This window comes from Haematobia irritans, chromosome 4 (assembly GCF_050003625.1).
Source record: "Haematobia irritans isolate KBUSLIRL chromosome 4, ASM5000362v1, whole genome shotgun sequence".
Lineage (NCBI taxonomy): Eukaryota > Metazoa > Arthropoda > Insecta > Diptera > Muscidae > Haematobia > Haematobia irritans.
Window position 1 is genome coordinate 112,291,530 of NC_134400.1, and position 24,564 is coordinate 112,316,093.

The following is a 24,564-nucleotide window of genomic DNA, read 5'->3' on the forward strand; positions in this document are numbered from 1 at the left end:
ATGCTCAGATCGACTCAGTATTTCACCACGACCCAGAATATATATACTTTATGGGGTCTTAGAGCAATATTTCGATGTGTTACAAACGGAATGACAAAGTTAATATACCCCCTATCCTATGGTGGAGGGTATAAAAATAAAAATATTTTTGAAAAACTAACTATTCTCTTTCATTGATAGGCTAAGAAGTATCCGAACCGCCCTAGTAGGCACAATCTCATGTACGTTTAAAGGGCCTGGGTATATTGATGTAATTATCATATCATTAAAAATTCTGTGTAAAAATGGAGCCACTTTTTCAGTACAGTATTTTAAAATTCTTGGAGATACTCCATCGCTACCAGGAAATTTGGAAACATCTAACTGCACAATTATATCACGTACTTCCTCAGTTGACGCAGCATTAAAAAAGAACTGATTTGTATATATATACAATGTTCCTAAAGAGTTGCAATCCTCATATGCATTCCATTCTATCTGGTTCCTTATGGTTTCGATCGACTCAAGAAAATAATTATTAAATTTTGTTGCTTTCTGATAATCGGGCATAATGACATCACCATTGAGATCTTTCAACTCAAGTCCAGATCTAACACGTCTCCCAAGGGTGCGATTCAAAAAATTCCAGCATTTCCGTGGATTACACTTTATCTCATTCAAGTTATTGTGGTAATAAGCTCTCATCGAATTCTTCATTGCTACTTTAATTACCCTACTTATCCTCTTCAAAGTTTCATCAACTTAATGTTTATTCTTCCTACGTAGTTTAAGTATCTTATTCTTATAATTAATTAATGCATGCAAAATGGTACAAATTAAGAATACATAAAATGGTACAAATTATTTAAATTTTGTAGAAAAAAATGCTAAATCCAATCTGAAAAAATTGTGAATTTTTGAAAATATTTGAGGTCAAACGTTTCAGACAATCGTTAGAATCCATTAAAAATTATAAAAAATTATAAAAATTATTTATTTGACAAAATATCACAGAATTTTTAATTTACATCCAAAATATTCGGATCACACCTAAAGGAGTGATGCAAATTCAGTGCACCGGCTATTGAAGTGGAGGACTTCCGTCCTATGACAAGCCCATGTTGAATTCATCGTTTCTGCGTCAATTTTGCACCACTTCCGGATCTAAAAAGAACATTTTCATTACTTTTTGGCGACGATTTTTTGCTGGGTAATAATTATTTATTGTTTATTGTAAACATACAGTAAATGTATGATAAAAAAAAAGAAAATTAACATTGACTGCTAAGGCCATCAGCTAATTATTAATTATTCTTCAATTTGACAAAAATTATTAACTTATTTGTATGATGTTGCAATTACTAAAATATTTTAGTTAACATTTTTTAACATAAACTTATATTTTCTTTCACACCCAGAAAAAAGTGAACCCACCATCACTTTTTCCTGGGTGTGGGTCTAAAATACCTATGGGTTTTAAAGTTAAAGCAAATCGGATGAAAATTGTAATTTCCATGCTCTCAAGAAGTCATGGACCGGTATAGACCATTTTCGAACTTAACCTGTTATGGAACCCCCATTGGCCGTGAAATTAATATATATATATATATATATATATATATATATATATATATATATATATATATATATATATATATATATATATATATATATATATATATATATATATATATATATATATATATATATATATATATATATATATATATATATATATATATATATATATATATATATATATATATATATATATATATATATATATATATATATATATATATATATATATATATATATATATATATATATATATATATATATATATATATATATATATATATATATATATATATATGATGCCGTTTTGCCGCGATTTCGACCTTCAAACGCTCCAATAACACCATATAATAGTCACTGTTGATGGTTTTTCCCTTCTCAAGATAATCGATAAAAATTATTCCATGCGCATCCCAAAAAACAGAGGCCATTACTATGCCAGCGGACTTTTGAGTCTTTCCACGCTTCGGAGATGGTTCACCGGTCGTTGTTCACTCAGCCGACTGTCGATTGGACTCAGGAGTGTAGTGATGGAGCCATGTTTCATCCATTGTCACATATCGACGGAAAAACTCGGGTGTATTACGAGTTAACAGCTGCAAACACCGCTCAGAATCATCAACACGTTGTTGTTTTTGGTCAAATGTGAACTCGCGCGGCACCCATTTTGCACAGAGCTTCCGCATATCCAAATATTGATGAATGATATGACCAACACGTTCCTTTGATATCTTTAAGGCCTCTGCTATCTCGATCAACTTCATTTTACGGTCATTCAAAATCATTTTGTGGATTTTTTGATGTTCTCGTTGGTAACCACCTCTTTCGGGCGTCCACTGCGTTCACCGTCCTCCTTGCTCATTTCACCACGCTTGAATTTTGCATACCAATCGATTATTGTTGATTTCCCTGGGCAGAGTCCGGAAACTCATTATCAAGCCAAGTTTTTGCTTCCACCGTATTTTTCCCTTCAGAAAACAGAATTTTATCAAAAGACGAAATTCCTTTTTTCCATTTTTTTCACAATAACAAAAGTTGCTTCACAAAAGACGCTCTATCTCACAAACTAATTGACCTACAGACGTCAAATTTTGACACGAATCATTTGAAGTTTGGTACTATATAAAAATAATATGCATTTAATACTAGCGACGCCATCTATGTGTCAGACCGGGGACTTATCAGCCAACCTGTTATACCTTAAAGTGGTCCAATATGGTCTATTTGCAATGCCTTCCGTCCGACCTACATAAATAATAACTACACGCAGAGAAGGAATATGATCACCTCAACCATTTTTCAAAAACAAAACGTTATTTTTGGAAGTTAACCATGTAACATGGTTGTCGCAAACATTGTGTGTTATCGCCAAACTTTACATTCTTGCCGTAATTAGGTGCATTATTTCCGAGAAATTAACATAGTTGCGACAAACATGTTACATGGTCATCATCCAAAAATAACATTTTGCTCTTGAAACATGGTTTAGGTGATCATATTCCTTCTCTGGGTGTACTTGTGCCAAGTTTCAAGTGGATAGCTTGTTTCGTTCGAAAGATAGCGTCATTTCAACAGACGGCCGGACATCGCTAGAACGACTCATAATTTGACCATGACCCAGACTATGTATACTTTATGGTGTCTGAGACCAATATTTCGATGTGTTACACACGGAATGACAAAGTTAGTATGCCCCCATCCTATGGTGGAGGGTATAATGAAGTATTTTGTATTTCCATTTCAAAATATCCATGGGGTCGAAGGAGATAGAACACGTGAATCTCACTGCTGTGATAAGTGTTACATATCTCCCAAAGAACATGGGCATGTGTGGGATTTTATAATGGCAACATATAATAAATCCATCTGACTAATGGAATCATCATCTGAGTTTTGGTTGAAGGAAACGTGACACATTCTCCCATGAAAAACATCGAATATCACACACAGAAAACTGTGAATTGTGAATTGTATTCAATAATAAAATGAAAGTGAGGAGAATTATGTATGTACAAAAGATTCTCCTGGATTGCAATCAAAAGGGAATTTAAGATAATAACCCATATGACATTGTGAAAAGTATCATATCAATTTTTAAACAATTCTAAATATTTACTTGGAATGACTTAACATGTGCCCCTTTCGTATTGCAGGACATTTTACTACATAGACAACGAATGCTCGGAAAATTGACTAAACATCAGCATTGATGACAAAATGAATGGCATCCCCAATGAGCAGACGATACGTGCTGGCCGTCACCGTATAAACGGCCCGCACGTGTCACAAACATGGATTGTCTATAAAACTGAGTCCCTCTAATATCTACTATTATACGATTTGTTAAGGGAATCCCATTAACAGGTGGTTCTTTGTAGCCATAAATGTAACTCAAACACCTACATAGGCATAGAGAAATCCATGGTGATGGAATCACACATCCTTGAGTACAGTCGATACACTAAAGGGCGAAGCCATAGTGAAACATTTTAATTTTTTTAGTTTCTCAGAATTGTACTCCAAACTGGATTTGTCATTGTAGATTACAATCAGAGATGGTCCGACTAGCAATTTTTTGGGTTTTCTACTGTCAAAAAGTTGTATACGTCGAAAGCGTCATATACCTGTGTAAAACGTAATAAAAGTCAAAAACACCTACAGGATCCTTAAATTTCATTTAAAAAACTATTTTTAATAACAGGTTGGCTGATAAGTCCCCGGTCTAACAAAGAGAAACACATTTTTTTTTGTCAAAATTCGTTTTTATTATTCAACATAGTTCCCTTCAAGAGCGATACAACGATTATAACGACCTTCCAATTTTTTGATACCATTCTGGTAGTACTCCTTCGGTTTTGCCTCAAAATAGGCCTCAGTTTCGGCGATCACCTCTTCATTGCAGTCAAATTTTTTCCCTGCGAGCATCCTTTTGAGGTCTGAGAACAAGAAAAAGTCGCTGGGGGCCAGATCTGGAAAATACGGTGGATGGGGAAGCAATTCGAAGCCCAATTCATGAATTTTTGCCATCGTTCTCAATGACTTGTGGCACGGTGCGTTGTCTTGGTGGAACAACACTTTTTTCTTCTTCATATGGGGCCGTTGTGCCGCGATTTCGACCTTCAAACGCTCCAATAACGCCATATAATAGTCACTGTTGATGGTTTTTCCCTTCTCAAGATAATCGATAAAAATTATTCCATGCGCATCCCAAAAAACAGAGGCCATTACTTTGCCAGCGGACTTTTGAGTCTTATATGCATTTAATACTAGCGACGCCATCTATGTGTTAGACCGGGGACTTATCAGCCAACCTGTTATTCTAAGTCTTGAAAACGTCATATTGAAGTATTGTAGAATTTCTTTATAATAATATCTTGCAATTTTAATCAAATGCAATTTACAGGCATAAACGTTTGAATGCTACGCGATTTCAAATCGTTGAAACTGTGATAATTGTGGTGGCAAAAATCGGATTGAAGTACAACGTGTGGGCATTAGGGCTATAACTTAACAATTTTTGCGAATTTCAAAATTGGCATACTATAGTCCAATAGGCCATTAAAAACTATGAAGAAATACGTTTTTACTTTTTCGCTAGCGTCAAAAAAATTCACCCACCAACAGCGATGAAGTTTCGAATATGAATATGAAAACAAAAAACAATTCTGTCAAACATTATTTTAGTTTTAATGGAAATTTTAGCTTCTTCGACGCGTTTTCGAGTATAGCCACCTTTACTGTTAATAATTTGGCTTCGTGATTCATTGCATTTCAAGATTTTCTTATAAGAAAAGTGGTATGAAATAAAATTACTTAAATTTTATTTTTATACCCTCCACCATAGGGTGGGGATATATTAACTTTGTCATTCCGTTTGTAACACATCGAAATATTGCTCTAAGACCCCATAAAGTATATATATTCTGGGTCGTGGTGAAATTCTGAGTCGATCTGAGCATGTCCGTCCGTCCGTCTGTTGAAATCACGCTAACTTCCGAACGAAACAAGCTATCGACTTGAAACTTGGCACAAGTAGTTGTTATTGATGTAGGTCGAATGGTATTGCAAATGGGCCATATCGGTCCACTTTTACGTATAGCCCCCATATAAACGGACCCCCAAATTTAGCTTGCGATTGCTCTAAGAGATGCAAATTTCATCCGATCCGGCTGAAATTTCGTACATGGTGTTAGTATATGGTCTCTAACAACCATGCAGAAATTGGTCCATATCGGTCCATAATTACATATAGCCCCCATATAAACCAATCCCCCGATTTGGCTTGCGGAGCCTCAAAGAAAACCAAATTTCATCCGATCCGGCTGAAATTTGGTACATGGTGTTAGTATATGTTCTCTAATGACCATGCAAAAATTGGTCCACATCGGCCCATACTTATATATAGCCTCCATACAAGCCGATCCCCAGATTTGACCTCCGGAGCCTCTTAGAGGAGCAAAATTCATCCGATCCGGTTGAAATTTGGTACGTGGTGTTAGTATATGGTATCCAACAACCATTAGTCTATATCGGTCCATAATTATATATAGCCCCCATATAAATCGATCCCCAGATTTGGCTTGCGGAGCTTTTAAGAGAAGCAAATTTCATCCGATCCGGTTGAAATTTGGTACGTGGTGTCAGCATATGATATCGGTTCATATTCATGGTTGCCACTCGAGCCAAAAATAATTTAGCAAAATTTTATTTCTATAGAAAATTTTTGTTAAAATTGTATTTCTATAGAAAATCTTGTCAAAATTTTATTTCTATAGAAAATTTAGTCAAAATTTTATCTCTATAGAAAATTTTGTCAAAATTTTATTTCTATAGAAAATTTTGTCAAAATTTTATTTCTATAAAAATTTTTTTTCCAAATTTTAGTTCTATAGATTTTTTTCCAAATTTTACTTCTATAGAAAATGTTGTCAAAACTTTATTTCTATAGAAAATTTTTGTTAAAATTTTATTTCTATAGAAAATTTAGTCAAAATTTTATTTCTGCAGAAAATTTTGTTAAAATTTTATTTCTATAGAAAAGTTTGTTAAAATTTTATTTCTGTAGAAAATTTTGTCAAAATTTTTATTTCTATAGACAATTTTGTGAAAATTTTATTTCTATAGAATATTTTGTTAAAATTTTATTTCTGTAGAAAATTTTGTCAAAATTTTATGTCTACATTGTCAAACTGAATTATATAAAGTCACCAAATAAACCGACCTCCCAATTTGGGGTATTGGGCTTAAAGAAACCGTAGTTTTTATCCAATTTTCCTGAAATTGGAAATCTAGAGGTATTTTAGGACCATAAAGAGGTGTGCCAAAAATGGTGAGTATCGACCCATGTTTTGGTATAGCCCCATATAGACCGATCTCCCGATTTTACTTCTTGGGCTTCTAGAAACCGCAGTTTCTATCCAATTTACCTGAAATTGGAAATCTAGAAAATTGTGAGTATCGGTTTATGTTTTGGTATAGCCCCCATATAGACCGATCTACCGTTTTAACTCCTTGGGTTTATAGAAAAATTAGTTTTTATCCGACTTGCCTGAATTTGTAAATATTCTGGTATTTTAGGCTCACAAAAACGTGTATCGGATTAAGTTTTTATCGGTCCATTTGGTAAGGCCTCCATATAGACCGACTTCACTTCTTGAGGGTATAAAAGGCGCACTGATCATGAAAATTGCTTAAAACTCAATGTAAAATTTTCAGATTTTACTTCTCGGGTGAAACAAACAAAGTTTTCTTTTGAAGCTAATAAATTTTCTTTAAAAACAAATAAAAAAGGTTAGACACAATTGTTTGATCGTTTGCCATACATACGGCTTTATTGGCTCTTAAAGAAAATGCTTTACATTAAAGGGGAAGGAGTTAGCATAAAGGGCCCAAAAATTGAGTTATCTCTCCCAGCCAGACTATACTAAAGGCTGTGGAAAGGTTCATTCGCCCGAACCGAAACATGTACAGTCCAGGCGTGTATAGATTGGTATCTGGCGTTTTCTTTTCAATGGCTCTATTAACCATGTTCCTTAATCTATATCTGTCCATAAAGCTCGAAAAATAATTGTATAATTAGATATAATGCATTTGGACGTCAATTGCCTGTTTCACTATCAGGCTAACATGAAATATAATAAGCAACGATGAGCCCGTCGTAAAACTGGGAAAAACACGACTAATGTACGCGTTAGAATTGTTGTTGTATCCTGGAAACCAGTTTCTGTTAATTGTCATATGTTGTAGTTGACTGTAGAAACAACAAGCATTGTTCGACTGTTCACCACTTAGGTGAATTCTAACAAATTAGCTTTCTAAAAATAAATTTCGTGTTGTTGCATTACTATGTAACAAAACGAAATAAAAACAAGTATATACAGCAGTAAGTTCGGCCGGGCCGAATCTTAAATACCCACCACCATGAACCAAATATTAGGGTTTCCTTTGAAATTTCAGGAGGGCTTGAGGACTTGAGGACACAACCCGAAGATAAATTTAAAGATTTCACCTATGAGGACTATATCACATTCTGGATTTATAAGAACCATTTTTGTTTGAGGTTTAGAGGAATCATTAACATCTCTTGTAAGTGTGCAAGAAAATTATAAAATAACGCCTTGATTTTAAATCTTAAATCTGTAGAAGTAAAATCTGGAAATTTTACATTGAGTTTCAAGCAATTTTCATGATCAGTGCGCCTTCTACACCCTCAAGAAGTGAAGTCGGTCTATATGGAGGCATTACCACATGGACCGATATAAACTTAATCCGATACACGATTTTGTGAGCCTAAAATACCAGAATATTTACAATTTCAGGCATATCAGATAAAAACTACGGTTTCTAGAAACCCAAGGAGTTAAATCGGGAGATCGTTCTTATGGGGGCTATACTAAAATATGGACCGATACTCACCATTTTCGGCACACCTCTTTGTGACCCGAAAATACCTCTAGATTTCCAATTTCAGGCAAATAGGATAAAAACTTCGGATTCTAGAAGCCCAAGAAGTAAAATTGGGGAATCGGTCTATATGGGTGCTATACCAAAATATGGATCGATACTCACCATTTTCGGCACACCTCTTTATGGTCCTAAAATACCTCTAGATTTCCAATTTCAGACAAATTGGATAAAAACTACAGTTTCTATAAGCCCAAGACCCCAAATCGGGAGATCGGTCTATATGGGGGCTATAACAAAATATGGACCGATACTCACAATTTTTGGCACACGTATTTGTGGTCCTACAATACCTCTAGATTTCCAATTTCAGGTAAATTGAATAAAAACTGCGGTTTCTAAAAGCCCAAGAAGTAAAATCGGGAGATCGGTCTATATGGGGGCTATACCAAAATATGGACCGATACTCACAATTTTTGGCACACATATTTGTGGTCCTACAATACCTCTAGATTTCCAATTTCAGATAAATTGAATAAAAACTGCGGTTTCTATAAGCCCAAGAAGTAAAATCGGGAGATCGGTCTATATGGGGGCTATACCAAAATATGGACCGATACTCACAATTTTTGGCACACATATTTGTGGTCCCACAATACCTCTAGATTTCCAATTTCAGGTAAATTGAATAAAAACTGCGGTTTCTATAAGCCCAAGAAGTAAAATCGGGAGATCGGTCTATATGGGGGCTATACCAAAACGTGGACCGATACTCACCATTTTTGGCACATCTCTTTATGGTCATAAAATACCTCCAGATTTCAAATTTCAGGCAAATTGGATAAAAACTACGATTTCTATAAGCCCAAGACCCCAAATCGGGAGGTCGGTTTATATGGGGACTATATCAAAACCTGGACCGATATAGCCCATCTTCGAACTTGACCTGCCTGCAGACAAAAGACGAGCTTGTGCAAAATTTCAGCACGATTGCTTCATTATTGAAGTCTGTAGAGTGATTACAACAGACAGACAGACAGACAGACAGACAGACAGACAGACGGACAGACGGACATCGTTATATCGTCTTAGAATTTCTCCCTGATCAAGAATATATATACTTTATATAGTCGGAAATCGATATTTCGATGCGTTACAAACGGAATGACAAACTTATTATACCCCCGTCACCATTCTATGGTGGTGGGTATAATAAGATTAAGGGACTTGTAAGTTATATGAAAAGATGATGTACAGTGGGAGAAAAGATGATTCAATTTGTAAGAGGAAATTTCCCAAATGTTTTCTCCATAAGGAGTTAGCATAAAGGACCCAAAAATTGAGTTATCTCTCCCAGCCAGACTATACTAAAGGCTGTGGAAAGGTTCATTCGCCCGAACCGAAACATGTACAGTCCAGGCGTGTATAGATTGGTATCTGGCGTTTTCTTTTCAATGGCTCTATTAACCATGTTCCTTAATCTATATCTGTCCATAAAGCTCGAAAAATAATTGTATAATTAGGAATTTCGTTTGTCTAAAATTTCGTTCCGGGGGAAAGTATTTTTTCTTTGGGTGTATAAATCCAGAATCTGATATAGTCTTCATAGATAAAATCTTTTAAATGTACTGGTTGAACTGCTCTGCTTGATCTGTCATCAAACCCCCCTGAAATTTCAAAGGAAACTATACTATTTGATTCATGGTGGTGGGTAATTAAGATTCGGCCCGGTCGAACTTACTGCTGTATATACTTGTTTATAATGAAAAGGCATTCGAAAATACAACAAGTAAGTTCGGCCAGGCCGAATCTTATGTACCCTCTACTATGGATTGCGTAGAAACTTCTACGAAAGACTGTCAACAAATTTCAACTCACTCGGATGAAATTTGCTCCTCCAAGAGGCTCCAAAACCAAATCTCAGGATCGGTTTATATGGGGGCTATAAATGATTATGGAATGATATGGACCACTTTTGGCATGGTTGTTAAATATCATATACTACCACCACGTACCAAATTTCAACCAGATCGGATGAATTTTGCTTCTCCAAAAGGCACCGGAGGTCAAATCTGGCGATCGGTTTATATGGGAGCTATATATAATTATGGACTGATAGGAACCAATTCCTGCATGTTTGTTGGATACCATATACTAACATCACGTACCAAATTTCAACCGAATGGGAAGAATTTTGCTCTTCCAAAGTGCTCCGGAGGTCAAATATGGGGATCGGTTTATATGGGGCCTGTATATTATTATGGACCGATATCGACCAATTTTTGCATGGGTTTTTGAGGCCATATATTAACATCACGTACCAAATTTCAACTGAATCAGATGAATTTTGGTCTTTCAAGAGGCTCCGGAGGTCAAATCTGGTGATCGGTTTATATGGGGGCTATATATAATTATGGACCGATATGGACCAATTTTTGCATGGTCATTAGAGACCATATACTAACATCATGTAGCAAATTTCAGCCGGATCGGATGAAATTTGTTTCTCTTAGAGGCTCTGCAAGCCAAATCGGGGGATCGGTTTATATGGGGGCTATATATAATTATGCACCGATGTGGACCAATTTTTGCATGGTTTTTAGAGATCATATACTAACACCATATACCAAATTTCAGCCGGATCGGATGAAATTTACTTCTCTTAGAGGCCTCGCAAGCCAAATTTGGGGGTCCGTTTATATGGGGGCTATACGTAAAAGTGGACCGATATGGCCCATTTGCAATACCATCCGACCTACATCAATAACAACTACTTGTGCCGAGTTTCAAGTCGATAGCTTGTTTCGTTCGGAAGTTAGCGTGATTTCAACAGACGGATGGACGGACGGACGGACATGCTCAGATCGACTCAGAATTTCACCACGACCCAGAATATATATACTTTATGGGGTTTTAGATCAATATTTCGATGTGTTACAAACGGAATGACAAAGTTAATATACCCCCATCCTATGGTGGAGGGTATAAAAATTGTAACAATAGTACGAAATAAACGTTTTTTATACTCTGCGCCACACTGTGGAACAGGGTATTATAAGTTAGTGCATATGTTTGTAACACCCAGAAGGAGACGAGATAGACACATGGTGTCTTTGGCAATAAGCTCAGGGTGGCTCCGTGAGTCGATATAACCATGTCCGTCTGTCCGCCCGTCCGTCTGTCTGTGAACACATTTTTGTGATCAAAGTCTAGGTCGCAATTTAAGTCCAATCTCCTTCAAATTTGGCACATGTTCCTAATTTGGGTCAGAATAGAACCTTATTGATTTTTGAAGAAATCGGTTCAGATTTAGATATAGCTCCCATATATATCTTTCGCCCGATATGCACTAATATGGACCCAGCAGCTAGAGTTTTATACCGATTTGCTTGAAATTTTGTACAAACATAACACTTAGTTGTATAGTCAAGTGTGCAAAATTTGATTGAAATCGGTTCAGATTTAGATATAGCTCCCATATATATCTGTCGCCCGATATGGACTTATATGGCCCCAGAAGCCAGATTTTGGCCGAATTTGGTTGAAATTTTGCACTAGGAGTACAATGAGTAGTATAGTCAAGTGTGCAAATTTGATTGAAATCAGTTCAGATTTAGATATAGCTTCCATATATATCTTTCGCCCAATATGGACTAATATGGTCCTAAAAGCCAGAGTTTTGGGGCAATTTGATTGAAATTTTGTACAGGGAGTAGATTTAGCATTGCAGCTATGCGTGCCAAATTTGGTTGAAATCGATTCAGATTTAGATATAGCTCCCATATATATCTTCGCCCGATATGCACTTATATGGACCCAGAAGACAGAGTTTTGGCCCAATTTGGTTGAAATTTTGCACTAGGAGTACAATTAGTAATATAGTCATGTGTGGCAAATTTGATTGAAATCGGTTCAGATTTAGATATAGCTTCCATATATATATGTTTTTCTGATTTCGACAAAAATGGTCAAAATACCAACATTTTCCTTGTTAAATCGCCACTGCTTAGTCCAAAAGTTGTAAAAATGACTCTAATTTTCCTAAACTTCTGATACATATATATCGAGCGATAAATCATAAATAAACTTTTGCGAAGTTTCCTTAAAATTGGGACAAACCTTTATATATAGCACCCAACACATTTGACGGATGTGATATGGTATTGAAAATTTAGATGTACAAAGTGGTGCACGGTATAATATAGTCGGCCCCGCCCGACTTTAGACTTTCCTTACTTGTTTTTACTAACATTGTGTTCCACCCTAGTGCATTAGCCGACTTAAATTTTGAGTCTATAGATTTTGTAGAAGTCTATCAAGTTCTGTCCAGATCGAGTGATATTTAAATGTACACGCCAAAAAATAATTCTTTCCTCCCAAACGAAATTTTAGACAAACAAAGTTCGTTTCTCATTTGCTTTTCGCTGTAAGGAAGTGTATTTGGAAGAAAAGTATATACTTTTTGTGATAAACGTTTATTCTTTTCCAGGATGTAAAAACAATTTCATAAAGACTAGCTCAAAAAAAAAAACATTATTTTCTTGCTAATTGCATTGCCCCTCACATCTTTTTCACATCCACGAGGATTTTTAGTTCTTACACCTTTTCCTGTAATACCAACAATGTAGAAGAAATTATACGATTTTATAAATTTTAAAATTTTTTTTTACCTTTCGCCTGGACGGAGAATCGAACCGCGGACCATGCACATTGTAAGCCAACACACTAACCACTGAGCTATGTACCTGTTATGGTCATCAATAGATAAATATCCATATAAGTTATATTTATATAGCATAGCTTGCGGCGCCCACGAACCGAATAAACAAAGTTTATTTAACAGAAACAAACATTTAGTTTGGCACCGTGGAGCAGTGGTAGCTACGTCCGACTCTCATGCCAAGGGTCGTGGGTTCGATCCCTGCTTCGGCCAAAGTTTGTTTTTTTTTTAACATATATTCCAGATATATTCGGAAGATTCCGAAAAAATGTTCAACATTACATTGTACTATATTAAATTTTGAGCTGTAAAATGTGTCTTATTAAAGACCTAAAGTCAGAAAAGAACAGTGTTTGATATAAACGAAATGGACTGTGTTGTTATTTCAAAAATAACTTTTTTTATTGAAAAAATAAAAATTTTGTAACAAACGAATTTTTTTGGTGATAAAAGTTTAAAATTTTCGAAGCAATTCAAAAAACCCTAATTTTCTACAGAAATAAAATTTTAACAAAATTTTCTATCGAAATAAAATTTTCACAAAATTTTCTATAGAAATAAAAATTTTGACAAAATTTTCTATAGAAAGAAAATTTTGAAAAAAAATATCTACAGAAATAAAATTTTAACAAAATTTTCTATCGAAATAAAATTTTCTATAGAAATAAAAATTTTGATAAAATTTTCTATAGAAATAAAATTTTGACAATGATGAAAATTTTATTATGAACCGAATAAAATTTGAACAAAATTTTCTATAGAAATAAAATTTTGACAAAATTTTCTATAGAAATAAAATTTTGACAAAATTTTCTATATAAATAAAATTTTGGTAGATTATTTTTGGCTCTAGTGGCAACCATGATTATGAACCGATATGGACCAATTTTTGTGTGATTGGACCAATTTTGGTATGGTTGTTAGCGACCATATACTAACACCACGTTCCTAAATTGAACCGGATCGGATGAATTTTGCTCCTCCAAGAGGCTCCGGAGGTCAAATCTGGAGAACGTTTTATATGGGGGCTATATATAATTATGGACCGATATGGACCAATTCTGGCACGGTTGTTAAAGATCATATACTAACACCATGTTCCAAATTACAACCGGATTGGATGAAATTTTCTTCTCTTGGAGACTTCGCAAGCCAAATCTGGGGATCGGTTTATATGGGGGCTATATATAATTATGAACCGATGTGGACCAATTTTTGCATGATTGTTAGAGACCATATACCAACACCATGTACCAAGTTTCAGCCGGATCGGATGAAATTTTCGTTTCTTAGAGGCTCCGCAAGCCAAATCTGGAGATCGGTTTATATGCACCCAGAAAAAAGTGACCTCTTCTTTAAGTTAAAATGAACTTATTGTGAAGAAAATTGAACTTCGTTAGCGCCAAAGACATTTTTATTTGTTTGAACGATATGATTTTCGTAGAAATTAGGTAGAATGCATTACATACATTAGTTAACATCTTCCTATATTTATGTACCACTATACTACAGAATGAAAAAATTTAACTGAATTGAAGTCATATATGGAATGATTTTATTGAACATTTTTCATTCATTTGGATAAATCTTACATATTTGTGGTAAACCTTTTACTTCAAAATTAGAACTGCTTATCTTCGTTTTTAAAAAGAATTTTATTTATTTATATAGGCAATTTTTTCTTCAATAAAAGACATGTTTTATTAATATATTAAATATATTTATTTAGAATCAACAGCATCGACTGGCCTTGAAATATTAAAACACATTTTTTTCTTCTTCTAGTACCTTTAACTTTGAATAAGTTGCTGCTAGCAATTTTGTCCACCTTTTACAATTTCAATACCTACAAATATAAACAAAAAATCTTAAACCAATATTTTCACAAAAGGTTAGCGTTACTGAATATTACCTGATAATCGAAGATTCCAAAATGAAGTCGAATGAAGGGGTTGTTATTCTGCTGGTGTTTTCTTTTTTTATAAACCAATTTTCAAAAAACAAAATTTTACTCACTAATTTAAAATAACAAATATTTTATATATTTTATTTGTTTTTTATTATATTATATTTATTTTTTAACAATCTCTCCGTATACCATAACAACGCGATTCCAACTAAAAAACAACCCACGCGCAAACATATCGATGACAGGTATCGATTACAGGCAGATAAAAGAAATGTAGGAAAATGTCCTATATTCTAATAAATGTGTTTCCTTAAGTTTTGAAAGGTATTGAATACTTCATAGTAGGAATATAAATAAATAAAATATATAAATAAATTTATCATTTTATAAGAAACTTTACTAAATTTGAAGAAACTTGGTTTTAGTTCGGTTTTTGTTTATTTTTACGAATGCTTTGTTATCAGTGAATAAAATTTTCTTGTTCAGTAGTAAATTCTTATACCCAGCGAAGAAAACAGTATTAGTAAAATTACATGCTTTATTCTAGTTAATGAACTATTCCTAACTGCTTTCAGTTTAGGATTTTTTTACTGAAACAAGTAAATTTTATTATTTGACACAAAAATTTAACTGAATGGAAATAAAATGGCTAAACTAAATTGATGAACATTTTTTCCTTTAATTTCGAAGACACTTTTTTCTGGGTGTGGGGTCTATATATAATTATGGGCCGATGTGGACCAATTTTTGCAATTTTATAGTAATAGATAATTTGCATGGTTGTTAGAGACCATATACCAACATCATGTACCAAATTTCAGCCGGATCGGATGAAATTTGCTTCTCTTTGAGGCTCCGCAAGCCAAATCTGGGGATCGGTTTATATAGGGGCTATATATAATTATGGACCGATGTGGACCAATTTTTGCATGATTGTTGGAGACCATATACCAACACCATGTACCAAATTTTAGCCGGATCGGATGAAATTTTCTTCTCTTGGAGACTTCGCAAGCCAATTCTGGGGATCGGTTTATATGGGGGCTATATATAATTATGAACCGATGTGGACCAATTTTTGCATGGTTGTTAGAGACCATATACCAACACCATGTACCAAATTTCAGGCGGATCGGATGTAATTTGCTTCTCTTTTAGGCTCCGCAAGCCAAATCTGGGGATCGGTTTATATGGGGGCTATATATAATTATGGACCGATGTGGACTAATTTTTGCATGGTTGTTAATTTTTGAGGGTCCCCCATATGGCTATACGTAAAAGAAGACCGATATGGCCCATTTTCAATACCATCCGACCTACATCGATAACACCTACTTGTGCCAAGTTTCAAGTCGATAGTTTGTTTCGTTCGGAAGTTAGCGATGTGTTACAAACGGAATGACAAAGTTAATATACCCCCATCCTATGATGGAGGGTATAAAAATACTATTTTTGGTAGAATTCTACCAACTGTGGCAACCGTGATGGTAATACAAATTTATTTTCTAGGTTATATACGTTGCATTTTCATGTTTTAAGATAATAAAGTACTTAGAACCAGGGCTGTGGAGCCGGAGTCGGAGTCGGAGTCTGAAGATTTTGCTGGAGTCGGAGTCGTAAACATTTTACTCGACTCCGACTCCGGCTAAACCAAATTTATCATTTTATTTATAAATTAGTTTCCATTGCGTTATTCATTAGATCAATGTACAGCATGATAGTAAATGAAAATCAACTTCCAATTACGACTATCTTTTTATGTTTCCTAGAATGTTTGACTAGCAGATGGGCTGGATCGATCCATTTTAATGCCCATATCAATTTATTTGAAATATTACGAACAATCGAAATTATTTTTTTTAATTTTATTTTAAGGCCATATACATATGTGGTATGTTGACAGAAAATTTTTTCAAAGTTGTTTTTTATAGAAAATTTTGTCAAAATGTTATTTCTATAAAAAGTTTTGTCAAAATTTTATTTCTATAAAAAATTTATTCGAAATTTTATTTCTATAGAAATATTTTTTTCTATAGAAAATTTAGTCAAAATTTTATTTCTATAGAAAATTGAGTCAAAACTTTGTTTCTATGGAATATTTTGCAAAATTTTATTTCTATAGAAAATTTTGCAAAATTTGGTTTGTTACACAAAAGTTTTTCAAAATTTTATTTCTATTGATAATTTTATTTCTATAAAAATTTAAGTCAAAATTTTATTTCTATAGAAAATATTGCCAAAATTTTATAGTAATAGATTTTTTTTATTAGAAAATTTGGTCAAAATTTTATTTCTATAGAAAATTCTGTCAAAATGTTATTTCTATAGAAAATTTTGTCAAAGTTTTATTTCTATAGAAAATTTGGTCGAAATTTTGTTTCTGTAGAATATTTTGCAGAATTTTATTTACTACATAATAATTTTTCTAAAATTGTATTTTTATTGATAATTTTTTCAAAATTTTATTTCTATAAGAAAAAATTGTCAAATTTTATTTCTATAGCAAATTTTCTCAATTTTTTTTTCTTACTGATGCTCACTTACTCACTGGTATAAAAAATGTATTCAAAATTTTATTAATATACAAATATTTTTTTCTATATAAAATTCAGTCAAAATTTTGTTTCTATAGAATATTTTTGTTTGCTACACAATTTTTTGTTTGCTACACAATTTTTTTTTTAATTGTATTTCTATTGATAATTTTTTCAAACTTTTATTTCTATAAAAAATTTTGCCAAATTTTATTTCTATAATAATTTAATTCAAAATTTTATTTCTATATATTTGGTCAAAATTTGATTTCTATAAAAAATTTTGCCAAAATTTTATTTCTATAGAAAATTTAGTCAAAATTTTGTTTCTGTAGAAAATTTTGCAAAATTTTATTTACTAGACAAACATTTTTCCAAAATTGTAGGCTCACTGATACTCACTGCTAAGTCGAAAACTTGTAGAAATGACTCAAATTTTCAAATTTTTCAATGAATGAATCATAAATGCATTTTTGCGAAAATCTCTAAATAATTATAAATATTTCCCAAATATTGCCCGAGATTTTGTAGAAGTCTGATTTGAGATTTTATCAAAATGTAGATCTAAATACAAAGTTGTGCAGAGTATATTACAATCGGCCCGCCCGACTTTAGACTTTCCTTGCATTTTTATTTTTTGTTAAAATTGTGTTACGTCCCATAACGTTAGATTTAAATTTTAAGTACATAGATTTTGTAGAAGTATACACAATTTTGTCTAAATCGATTCAGATTCAAATTCATGCATATGGGAATATAAACCTTTATATAGCTCGCAACAAATTTAAAGGATTTGAGACAGTATCAATAATTTTGGTCCACAAATACATATACTGTTGGTATCTTCTCATATTATGATGGGTAATTATATCATTATTTTATTTATTAGACATTGCCCTAAATTTGAAATATAGAGTTCAATTGGCATCTAATGTGAAATTAAGACCTTTTTTTTTGCACACATAAATAAATACGATACTTTATATCGATCCACTTACGGTACCCCCACAATAGAACTACAAATTAGTGGTATTAAAATAAGATTTAGTTATATTACCCGGAGTCGACTCCGGAGTCGGAGTCGGAGTCGGAGTCGAGCTAATGAAAAATGCTGGAGTCGGAGTCGAGCAAAATTGGCTCGACTCCACAGCCCTGCTTAGAACCATTTTTGTTTTGTAAAATTTGTTTAAATTTAACGAAAATATTATAGGGAAAATTGTTTGGGAATGTACACTCAAAAAAAAGTTTACTTGGATCCAAAGATTTTGACTTTCCCTTAAGGATTTTGGTATCGAATCCGAGCCAAAGATGCGGCTTCTTGAAAATAAAAACATTTTTTACGGACCTCCCTGGCTTTAAATCTAGGATCAATAAGATTAAAATTGGATCTCATTCATCGAGTTTTTATTATCTCTTTGCGATATATTAATAAAGATATTTATGTACAAACAAATTCCAGTTTCAAAATCCCAATTATGCCAAATACTTCAAAGTAAAAACTGTTTTCTTAATATTAAAAAAAAAAACTTTAAACCAAAGATTCAAATCCTTAAAATAAGTCTTAGCCTATATTTGAAGCATTTTTATCTTAGATTTAAAAATTCAATATGTCAGTTGAGTTAAAAACGATTTCTTTAAATTTCTTTATTTTAAGGAACATTTGCCTTACTTCAAAGATCTACAACTTCAACAGAGGGATGCAAAATTTCAAGATTTGTGTCCTAAATTTAATGGAAAAAATTTTTGAAGCAAGGATTATAAACTTTCTTTAATTCAAATGTCATTATTTGAAAGAATTTTGTCCTTAACATTGCGTAAATTTCGAGTCCTAAAATTTAAGATGCATAATCTTCCATATTAGGTCAATATTTTTTGCAGTGTCAGTTGAGTTAAAGACTTAAAAATGTTTTTCTTTATCTTAAGGAAAATTTGCCTTACTTCAAAGATCTACAACTTCAGCAGAGATACGCAAAATTTCAAGCTTTGTGTCCTAAATTGAATGAATTTTTCTTAAGGCAAGGATTATAAACTTTCTTTTAATTAAAATGTCATTGTTTTAAAGAATTTTGTCCTTAGCATTGCGTAAATTTTGAGTCCTAAAATTTAAGTTGCATAATCTTCCATATTAGGTCAATATTTTTTTCAGTGTAGTCAGATTGAGACAAAGCACCAATAAATATGTACCCCTTAATTATCTTAAATATGCAACCGCGGTATATCTCCCAGACCTATATCAATGTATATCATACCCTAAACCACCCCTACTGAAATAGTAAACATTGTTTGTGGGGTATCAATGGAATAGGTTTGGGGGAAAACCGCATTTCCACATATAAGAACATTAAGGGGTACATGGGAGTTTTATCAAAATCTTAACAGAAATGTCTGATATTAGGAGCTATTGTTGATTCAAGGGTTTTCTTTTTCCCGGACTTTTTGCATTCCCGGGAAAGCGGGAATTTTTTCGAATTTTCCGGGATCTCGGTCAAAGGGAATCCTTCTTTAATGTGGAATACATTTAGACATTTGAATAAATTAGAAATGTTATAATGCGCTCTCTGGACAACTAACAATATATATTATGTTGTTCTCTTACATCCGCCATAAATCATACTAAAATACGAAATATTTTGTAATACAAAACATTTTGACTATGGTTCGGGGCAGTCTCTTTCGGTATAGTTTTCGGAAGAACACTATTAATATAGTGGGATTTTTTGTAACACTAAATAACTGTTTGGAAATGAAAGAAACTTATTTCGATTTCAACATCGTTAGACGGGGTCACTAAATGCACATGTTCAGTCAATATTCCCAAAAGGAAAACGCTACCACGTAATACGACATTCACATTACCCTTCCGAAATCCACTTTAACTAGATTTCAATTGTCGTATGCCCTATGAATAACAGATTTAAACCCCAATTTTAATAGATTTCAAGCCTAATGTGTATAAGGTATAAATTTGAAATTAAAGTAACTATCTTATATATTATTAGAGACCATATACTAACACCATGTACCAAATTTCAGCCGGATCGGATGAAATTTGCTTCTCTTAGAGCAATCGCAAGCCAAATTTGGGGGTCCGTTTATATGGGGGCTATACGTAAAAGTGGACCGATATGGCCCATTTGCAATACCATCCGACCGACATCAATAACAACTACTTGTGCCAAGTTTCAAGTCGATAGCTTGTTTCGTTCGGAAGTTAGCGTGATTTCAACAGACGGACGGACGGACATGTTCAGATTGACTTAGAATTTCACCACGACCCAGAATATATATACTTTATGGGGTCTTAGAGCAATATTTCGATGTGTTACAAACGGAATGACAAAGTTAATATATCCCCATCCTACGGTGGAGGGTATAAAAAAAATCTATAAAAATAACAGGTTGGCTGATAAGTCCCCGGTCTAACAAAGAAAAGCACATTTTTTTGTCAAAATTCATTTTTATTATTCAACATAGTTCCCTTCAATAGCGATACAACTATTATAACGACCTTCCAATTTGTTGATACCATTTTGGTAGTACTCCTTCGGTTTTGCCTCAAAATTTCGGCGATCACCTCTTCATTACAGCCAAATTTTTTCCCTGCGAGCATCCTTTTGAGGTCTGAGAACAAGAAAAAGTCAGTGGGGCCAGATCTGGAGAATACGGTGGGTGGGGAAGCAATTCGAAACCCAATTCATGAATTTTTGCCATCGTTCTCAATGACTTGTGTCACGGTGCGTTGTCTTGGTGGAATAAGACTTTTTCTTCTTCATATGGGGCCATTTTGCCACGATTTCGACCTTCAAACTCTCCAATACGCCATATAATAGTCACTGTTGATGGTTTTTCCCTTCTCAAGATAATCGATAAAAATTATTCCATGCGCATCCCAAAAAACAGAGGTCATTACTATGCCAGCGGACTTTTGAGTCTTTCCACGCTTCGGAGATGGTTCACCGGTCGTTGTTCACTCAGCCGACTGTCGATTGGACTCAGAAGTGTAGTGATGGAGCCATGTTTCATCCATTGTCACATATCGACGGAAAAACTCGGGTGTATTACGAGTTAACAGCTGCAAACACCACTCAGAATCATCAACACGTTGTTATTTTTGGTCAAATGTGAGCTCGCGCGGCACCCATTTTGCACAGAGCTTCCGCATATCCAAATATTGATGAATGATATGACCAACACGTTCCTATGATATCTTTAAGGCCTCTGCTATTTCGATCAACTTCATTTTACGGTCATTCAAAATCATTTTGTGGATTTTTTTTGATGTTTTCGTCGGTAACCACCTCTTTGGGGCGTCCACTGCGTTCACCGCTTGCATTTTGCATACCAATCAATTATTGTTGATTTCCCTGGGGCAGAGTCCGGAAACTCATTATCAAGCCAAGTGTTTGCTTCCACCGTATTTTTCCCTTCAGTATTTTATCAAAACACGAAATTCCTTTTTTCCATTTTTTCACAATAACAAAAATTGCTTCACAAAAGACGCTCTATCTCACAAAGTAATTGACTTACAGACGTCAATTTTTGATACGAATCATTTGAAGGTTGGTATGCATTTAATACTAGCGATGCCATCTATGTGTCAGACCGGGGACTTATCAGCCAACCTGTTAATAGAATAATGGTGAGTATACTAGTAAGACAAGTCTAATGTCGGGCGGGTCGACTTTACCCTGCACCATTCTGTAGATGTACATTTTCGATACCATCTCTGTGCATGATTTCAAATTTTTCGCAGCGAAACAATAGCTTCCGTGACCATTTGAATCTAAATTGGGCGAAAGATATGTATGAGAGCTATACTAATCTGATCCTATTTCGACCAAATTTGGCATATCTAGCTAGAATGTCAATTTTACTATCTCTGTTGAATTTCACGTAAATCGAAATAATACTTTGTTATAAGATTGCAAATCGTGCAAAAGATATATAAAATATCGATATTTTTCGCTTGTATACACACAGAAAACAAATTTGTTGTGCCAACCAATTCTTTTGCCAACCAAATTATTCGGTCCCATCTACTACCAGAATATAACTGACAAAATTTGTCAAAGCAACCAATTGTTGTCTTGCACAACAGTATATCAAATTGTTTCGATAACTAAAATTTGGGCACATTATAAGTCTAATTGGTAATCCCAACCAATAAGATTTTATTCGTTTGTTGAAACAACTATTTATTATTTTCGGACAACCAATGCTTGAGAAATTAAAGAAACCATTTGGTGAATTAATTTTAGTCTGTATTTATTTAAATTATTAATTAATAATTAAAAACTGAATGGAAATGATGCAGATGCTGCTGATACTCCACTCACAATTACCCGATCGTGACTCACGCATGGACCTTGACGTGTTGTTGTCTTTGCACCAGAATCTTTCTTCAGTTCTGATCGATTTTAAGTTCGATGGCGAGGTAGCCAATCTATATATTTACCATTCCCATCCTCGGAAATCGTCACATTTGTTAAAATATCTCTAGTTGGGAAGAACGTAAGTGAGTGAGTGGTATTAATTTCATTTGATGATTATGTTACTCACCAATTAAGAATGCAGCTACCGAATTAAAAAGAATATATACCTAATTCACAGCAAGTCTTTATGGCCAGAATTTTCTCTAATATTGGGTACTCGACATGAAAAATTTGAATTGTATTGAAATTTTGAGAATTTAGAGTTTATAATTAATGAAATCAAACAACAACTTATTTGTTGTCATATTTATGTAGTCCATAGTAACAAATTCCTTTATAACTATAAAATTTGTTAACACAACCAACTTATTGGCTAGGCGGACTTTCAGTTGGGTTTGGTGACACATTGGCAAAACAAATCTGTTATCACAACAGGGTGGAATAAATTGAAATGGTTGGTTACTTCAATGTATAAATAACGACCAATATTTGGTCGTGTGTACCAACTTTTGGTCACACCACCGTTATATTGATTATATAAACTATCAAACAAGAGAAATAACTAACAATTATTACACACAATTAAAAATTGTGGGTCTCCACTATCAAACTGTTGTCGTAATCGAATTCCAACCAATCATTTCTCTGGGTGTACATAATATAATTATAAGTTTTTTATTACATGTATGACACCATTTAACAAAAGAAATAAAAATTAATTACTTATAGATATTCAAACTGCACTTCTTTCATTAAGATGTGATAAATTTGATATTGGATGTGGGTACCGCTATTTAGATAGCGGGATCAATTTTTTTCGTAATTCGGTTATATGTACTCCGAGAGTTGATCGACACAACCGAATGATGAAGGTACTTACAGCAGAATTTATTGGTTGACACAACTAACTCAATATATAGTGTAAGTCTTCCTTGCCATCGTTCGATTGGCGGGCCCGAATTATTTGGGAGACACAACTGCAAACTGATAGTAGCTGCAACTGCCAAAAGGAGGTTGGCAATTAATCAATCTGTACTCTCTGTGTACTTTAAAAAAAAAAGTGGTTCAAAGAGGGGAGGGGGCCTCCCAAACAAATTTTGAAAAATAAAACAACAGATCTATGTCTACACGCCACCTTCGGAGAATTTTGGTCCAATTTTGAAAAAGTAGGAAGGTCCCCCTACCCATCCAAATATTTATTACATTAACTTCATAATCATCCCCCAAATCATCTGTAAAGAAAAACGGAGAAGTTTGGTTTTTTCAATGAACTTTAAAAAAAGTGGACAAAGGGGAGATTCCTCACCCCGACGAAAATCGAAAAATAAAGTAGCGGATCTTCAACCTTCCGTGAAAATTTCAAGCAAATCGGAGAATTTCGGTTCAATTTTCAAAAACTCGGACAAGTGGGATGTCCCCCTTCCCGACGAAATATCAAAAATTAGGTACTCTATTTTCACCACATGATCACCCACTACGTTCTCTGAAAATTTCAGGTAAAACGGTTCA